Source organism: Dipodomys spectabilis, unplaced genomic scaffold, assembly GCF_019054845.1.
Source record: "Dipodomys spectabilis isolate Male_0828 unplaced genomic scaffold, ASM1905484v1 ptg000445l, whole genome shotgun sequence".
NCBI lineage: Eukaryota > Metazoa > Chordata > Mammalia > Rodentia > Heteromyidae > Dipodomys > Dipodomys spectabilis.
This window is the reverse complement of record NW_024871122.1, coordinates 482,146-489,592: the sequence shown is the minus strand read 5'-3', so window position 1 is coordinate 489,592 and position 7,447 is coordinate 482,146. Positions and strand designations below refer to the sequence as shown.

The window sequence follows — 7,447 nt, the reverse complement described above, 5'->3', positions numbered from 1 at the left end:
AAATTGTAAAATAAAAATTAAAAAGTGAAACACTTAAAATTATGCAGATTAAGAACTTAATATTCAGAGAAGGATGGGAACATGATAAGAGAAGGGAAGGGATAGAAAGGAGACATCAAAAAATAAAAAATAAAAATGCTTAAAATTTTATATAGGTATATAGAGGTAGTACAGCTATTAAAGAAGTTAAGTCTAAGAGGTTTTGAATTCATTAATAAATTTCTGGATTAAGTGTGTATACAATCGGGGATAAGGTCTAATAATCGACTACGGGTATATCTGAGAATGAGCAGAAATGCGACTAAATCACACAAAGAAGAACGAAAGAGAAAAAAATGTGAAAAGAATGAGAAAGAAAGGAAAAAAGGATCAAAAGGTCAGTAGTGCTAAACAAAAATGGAAAAAAAGCACACACACACACACACACACACACACACACACACACACACACACACACACGTATACCTGTAAAATAAAAATTATAAGAGGAAGAAAAAAGTTAATAGAAAACAACTTTTTAAAGTTAAAAATTAAAAATGTTAAAACAATTTTAATAAAAGGTGACAAAAAAGAGTTCTTTGCTTTTGGGGGATGAGAAGGGAAGATCCTGTATCTCCCTTGTGTTCATAACCAGTCTCTTGTTGGAGTTTCTGGTCTGCTTGTGGTATTTGATTTTCCTGTAGCTTGGATGTTTTCTTAAGTCAGTTTGTTTGAGCAGGCAGAAAAATGCTTTGATTTACCCAGGATTGTGTCATCCTCTTCCCAGGCTAGTTCAATGGGAGGGAGATCTGCTTTGAGTATCACAAAAGATGGCTGTTTCTTCTAGTTTGGAGATGCTGTGATGGGGCTAGGTTCTGGGTAGCGTTGAGGCCTTTCAGCAAACAGTAGCTTTTCCCTGAGGCCTAGCTTCTGAGGCAGTCACAGGGCCTAGCCAGCAGCCATTCTCAGGGTTTATTGTTACTGAATTTCAATTGATTGTCTAGGGAGGATCAGCCTCTGCCTCTGTTTACCCAGTGAAGAAAGCCACTCCTGGGGCTGGTGCAGGCCCGGGATGGGTGAATTTTCTCTGAGTGGAGCTGAGCCTGACAGGTCAGGTTAGGTTCCTGTGACCTGTTAAATGACTGTTTGTTTTCATCCAAGGTCTGAGTTGGAGCTAGCTGCTCAGCCAGGCCTTTGCCAGTATCAAAGATGAAGATCTCCGGTAGTGGGCAGGGAGGGGTGGCCTTCCCTTCTCTGCTCCCTGAGAAGGAGTGAGGAAATCAGGCTTCTACTCACACAGGAGTCTGGTTCCTGGGTGATCTCTGATCTGCGATATGAAGGATGAAGATGTCTGCTCCTTGTCAGTTCTTGCTGGTGTTGAGTAGAATCCTCTCACCTGCTGCATCTGGCGCCTTTGTCCTAGACTGTCTGTGTTGCAGGTATGGTGGTTACGGCCGCCACCGCTCCCGCCATAGCTGCAACCATGGCTGCTGGCAAGTGCTCAGATTTGTCTACTTGCCTGGCCTAACTCTCTGTACTGTGATGGCACATTTGGTGTGATTCTTTGGCTTAGTTAAGCTTCCAGCTTCTCCTTTGCTATCTTCCCGGAACCATAAATTTAAATTTTAAATGATAAATTCTTTTAAAATTGTTTCACTCCTGCACAGGTATGGATAGATAAGTGATGTGGGCAGAATCAGAATTATTCAGAAGGTTGTAAATGGATGCTTACCTAGTTTTCTCTCGGCTGAATCATAGAATACAGACTGTCCTAATTGAAAAAGTCAGCCTTCTGAGGTTTTTGCATATAAACACTCCATCAACATTTTATTAGAGGATTATTCAAGATTAGCTATATGTTGATTAATAATGACTGATCATGACAGAAATTTGAGAGAAAACCATCTACACTTCAGTGAGGTTCTAATTTGTGCTTCACAAACTGTTATGAAAGCTCTCCATGAGAAATCTAGCAGCTGCATTTCTAAAAAGACCTTGGGTTGTTACACTTTCTGATATTGTCTCAATTCAAATACTTCGCCTTGGAGTTCCATACTATTCAATGATGCTGTATTAGTTCCTTGTTACAATTTTCAGACTGGTCTTTTTGATGAAATTTGTGCTTTTCAAAATTGCTCTCCAAATTCCATCCACAAACTGCATACAAAATTTATCTGAAAAAATTTGTATCTGTTTATATTGCATATACTTTTAGTTTTCATTACAAATATGGAATGTAGTAAAAATTCTCATAACAATTATACTGCGCTAGATTGTGGGCAGATTCTGATGTAAATAATATACTGTGTTCATGTAGAGATTTTGAGTATCCAAAGTAATAAGCCTGTGGTCCTAAAACCAATACCTTACTTATATTGAGTGACAAATACAACTTCATATAAGTACAGAAGTTTTCCTTGTATCTTTTTAACATATATTTTTATTATAAATACTGTACAGAGGGGTTACATTTACATAAGTAAGGTAATGAGTACATTTCTTATTGAGCATTGTTACCCCCTCCTTTGTTTTTCCCCTACCATCCCTTCCCTTCACACCTCTCCACCTCCCCCCTTCACCCATCCTCTGTTAGAATGTCTTGTATATTTCATTGTTACAATGGGTCGACCAGTATCCTTTCCTTATATCTTAAATGAAGAAATGCTGGCTTGATTTATGCTGATTCTACTTGTGTAGACACATCTAAAATCACTGCCCAAGTCCAAGAGCACATAAATGAAATGCCATCATTTTTTTGTCAGTTGGTATTTGTGTTCTACACATTTATTGAGAGGTTACAAATTATTCTCGAACTTTAAAACATTAAAAATACTTTCTTTTTTTCTTATTTTCTTCGCCAGGAAATCAGCAAGACCTCAGTCAGCATTTCTCACCTAGGAATTTTCACATGGGTTAGTTAAATGTATATGTAGAGTCCAGTTTTCTGAGGACTCACTCATCTGCCTAGGAATTCATGCTGGTTGTTGGAAAAAGAGCTCAAGTAAGGATGCCATTTAAAGCCTTATAACTTTACTCTTTACCAGGTTATTCTCCTGCTACTTTGGATGTTGAGAATGTCTACAAGAGTAAGCATTCCGTGAGGAGCAGGGAGACACCATATGACTTATACTTACTGAGGTTTCCAAGTGACTTGCTATCACTTGTACTGCATTTTGAAAGTAAAATCTCTCTAAAACTACCAGTTTTAAGAGATAAGAAGAGTGGAAAATGAACTCTTAGGGACAAATACATCTTCAACATATATTGTTCCAATTATTCCTTTTAAGGCATATTCAACAACTGGTGAAACTTGTGTTGGCTGTAATTATGTGTCTTTCTCCATGTGTGCATGTATACATGAGAATATGTATGTGTGTGAATAGTAACATACATGTGTACATTATGGCTTATATCATCATTTATTCCTTGCTAACAAATAAAATAAGGAATCACTAAAGTTTTAACAGAAACTGTGTAAAGTCGTAACTCTTCACTCTGCTCCTTTACACAAAGACTTTGCAACTTCTCATTAATAAAGTTTCCATAAACTCTGAAATGTACATACTTAGTACTTAATGTCTGCTATCATAAATCTTAAATACTTTACAGAAAAGTTTTATACCTGCCAAGCAGTCCTATTTTGGGCATATATAAGCAAAATCCCAAAATTAAGCATATTTAAAACATTAAAACTTTTAACAAACCTTAACACTTGCTGCAATGTTCATTTTGACAGGTGCCTTGTATAGAATAATTGAATTTCTCCTCCTACACATCTCTTGAACTACAAATATCTGGAATTATTTTGTTTTTGGCATGTCTATCTTGATTTTATTCTTAAATGTGTGCTTATGTAAGAAATACATGATTCTATAATTTCACAACAATTCTTTTGAACTTACTTTTTGTTGAATTGCCTAGCTTAATAAAATCAATTAAAAATTATACTTTATATATAAAAACTGTTCTGTGCTCAATTTAGCATCACATACCCTAACATTGGAACGATACAGAGAAGATTAGCATGCACCCTGTGCAAGGATGACATGCAAAGTCTTGGAGCGTTCCATATTTTTACAGCAACAGATGCTGAAACGTATGTGGCCACAAGGGAACAGTACTGCATTCTTGGTGGGCGTGTAAACTTGTTCAACTACTTTGGAAAGCAGTATGGAGGTGCCTCAGAAGACTCCACATAAAAATCCCCTATAACACAGTAATCCCACTTTTGGGGATTTATCCAAATGATCATAAAAAAGACCATACTAAAACTACCAGCACAACTATGGTTATTGCAACATTATTTACGATAGCTAAGATATGGAACCAACACAGATGCCCCCATTAGATGAATGGATCAAGAAAATGTGTTATATATACACAATGGAATTCTTTGCCTCCATCAGAAAGAATGACATCGCCCAATTTGTTAGGAAATGGAAAGACTTGGAAAAAAAATTATTGAGTGAAGTAAGCCAAGTCCAAAGAAATATAGGTCCCATGATTTCCCTTATTTTCAATAACGAATGTATGTCTGGGATAAGCAGAAAAGTTCAAAAGATATGTGCATATAACCAGATAAGATGATGTTAAAGAAATTGAACCCCAAGATAGGGACACAAGTGGTTTTTTGTTTCTTGCTATTGTTTCTAACGTACTTATAATGTGTGATGTCATTTTTCTTGTTTTTTGTATGTTTCTCCCCACACTATAACACCTGTTTTCTCTTTATTTGAAGTTGGTACACTTACATCTTGTATGTATGCTTCTCTAATTTGGGGAGGGGAAGGGAAAAAATGCTCAAATAGCGATACAGGTTGACCCATTGTAACAATGAGATGCACAAGACACTATGTTGAAAAATGAACTTTACAATTTAGGCGGAGGAAGGAAGGGGGAGGGGAGTGTACTTGTGGAGGTGGGAAGGAAGGGATGGTAGGGGAAATATAAAGGAGGAGGTAACAATGCTTGTTAGGAAACTTACTAGTTTCCTTGTTCATGTAAATGTGACCCCTCTGCACAGTATTATTACCATAAAAAAACATATAAAAATGTTCTTAGATGGAAGAGTTTATTTCCTCTATTTTACCGATATAATATTGTTAACAAAGAAATTAATTCAGAACACTGATATGAAGGTAATTTGAATAAATGTGTGTGTGTGTGAGTGCGGCAGCGCCATACACGCAAGTGCATGAGAACAAACACCATGCATGTATATTGGCATGCTCAGAATTTAAATCAGGGCTTCAAGGTCTTGCTAGGCCTTTCTTATCTAGATTGGTGAGCTACGATATAAGCTACATCTCAATTCTTGGCTCTTTGCTAGTTCATTAAAAATTTGAAAAATAATTTCATGAAGTTTTTTTTTTTGGCCCTGATTGGCTCCCAAGTGTTATCCACAGATCTCAGTCTCCTGAGCAAATATGCAGAGTAGATAGGATTATAGGTGTGACGAGCCAGCACAAGGCTTTTAGAACAATTTTAAAAGTAAAAGAAAATTTATTTCATGGGGGCCTGTTTTATCATCACCGAATTTGAAAGCCTTTTGAGTGATTATATGTCAATTTAATTCGTTTGGGGATTGTTAAAAGATAGTAAGTGATGATATTTAAAAGTTTTAGTACTTTTTAAAAAAGAAACTGGAACTGTGGGACAGAAGAAATTTGGCTGTCTTCGGACCTCAATTTGTAAGCTCAGCTCTGTGCATGATAACCTAAGGTCACCAACACACTCTGTGTTGAAGACAAAATGTGACAGAAAACAATCACCATGGGAAATATTTGCTATGCTATTATTTCTTGGACAATATGAATATTGAATTGAGAGTATAAGAGAATGGAGAGATTTTACCCACCTTTTTGGTATTGCTGAAAGACTTTTGGAAACTTTGACTCATTTCCTTCCACACTGTGTGTATCTTTGGGCCATGCACTTACAGTTTTTTACTACAATTTTTCCCAACACTACAATGGTAATAACATTAGCATTATACCAAATGTTATCTTAAGAAGTAAGAGAATAAAAGTTGTGAAACACTTAACATAAACCTATGAATGACCTTTGAGTTTAGCCAGCATTCTTTTTTAAATACTAAATAGAATATGATTAGTACAGAAACCATTACATGTAGTGTTAGCAACCAGAAGTAATATCTATTGACCATGCTCAGCTTCCAAGGAAGCCAGGTGGATAACTTCTCATGCTGTAAATCAAACTGGTTATCTTATGTCGTGATAGTGTAAAAATATCAGAGACAGAACAATGAAGGAATGTTGTAGACTGAGGTGAAATCCATATAAAAATGTGCAAACTTGATAAAACATAAAAGTATCTGAGCAGTATATTGTGTTTTACATCATTTAAGTTACATAGCAAAGATAAGGAAGACCTAGAAGAATAAAATGTCTTTTTGATATTTTATCATAGGTCCTTAGAAGGATGAACACTTTCCTCATTCTTGTAGAGGCATCATCAGATGAGGGGAACTGTATTTTTTGTTTGCTTCCTTCCATTTATTCTTCAGTTTGAAATCTGAACTACATGAGACTGAAAGAAAGCAAGTGAAATTAGCCGTACAGGCTTTGGAAAGAACAATCAAAGTAAAATAAATAAAATATATATAGCCTTGTAAAAGGTCTAACTAAATTGAGTTACATAGTCTCAAGCATTAACATAAAATGATTTAAGCAGTATCATGTAATTAAAAATTTAAAAATTTTAGGAGCTGCTTAATTTTTTTCCTTTCTACTACCTTGAATTAATTATTGATTTTCTATAGAGAGATTAAAGATGAGATTAACAAGAAACTTGATTAAAAATGGACAAAAGTTCTGAATAGACATGTTTTCCAAAAAGCCCTGAAAATTGCCTGCGGATTTACAAATTTGTATTTAATACAACTTCTGTGCTAGCTTAATGCTTTGTGAGCAGAAGTCATTAGAGAAATGCAATTCAAAATTACTTTGATACTACTTCTTAACTATTATAACTCTTATAAAAAATATCCCAGGAACCAGGTGTGGAGGTAAAGGCTGGTAATTCCAAGTGATTGGAGGTTGAAGTAAAAGGATTTGAGTTTAAGGACAGTCTTGGGTACTGCACACAGTAAAAACCTGGCCTTTAAAAAAACTCAAAATGTAATAATGTTGGCTGGCGACAGTGTGGAGAAAAGGAAATTTTCGACACTCTTGGTCAAAATACAGGTTAGTGTTCTCCTTGTAGAAAGTAGTATGCAGTTTTCTAAAGAAATCCAAAGTTGAAATATCATCTGTCCCACCAATCGTGTGATTATTTCTCTCTGGGTAACTCATAAATATATCTGTAATTCATTGTTATTCACATTATTCACAGCAACAGCTAAGATAGAAATTGAAGTCCAGTGTTCACCTACAAACAAATAAAGCAACTGTGGTACATGCACAAATATCCGTTTCTGTTGATTCCAAAGTACTTTTTTTATTGTTTT

General features: G+C 35.6%; 1 non-coding gene across 1 annotated transcript; it reads left to right on the top strand.

Moving 5' to 3' along the window:
- The first annotated feature begins 3,948 nt into the window (after positions 1-3,948).
- On the top strand, positions 3,949-4,055 carry LOC122097969. The gene has a single exon (XR_006145625.1). It is a non-coding gene; the product is annotated as a U6 spliceosomal RNA (small nuclear RNA).
- The last annotated feature ends 3,392 nt before the right edge of the window (positions 4,056-7,447 follow it).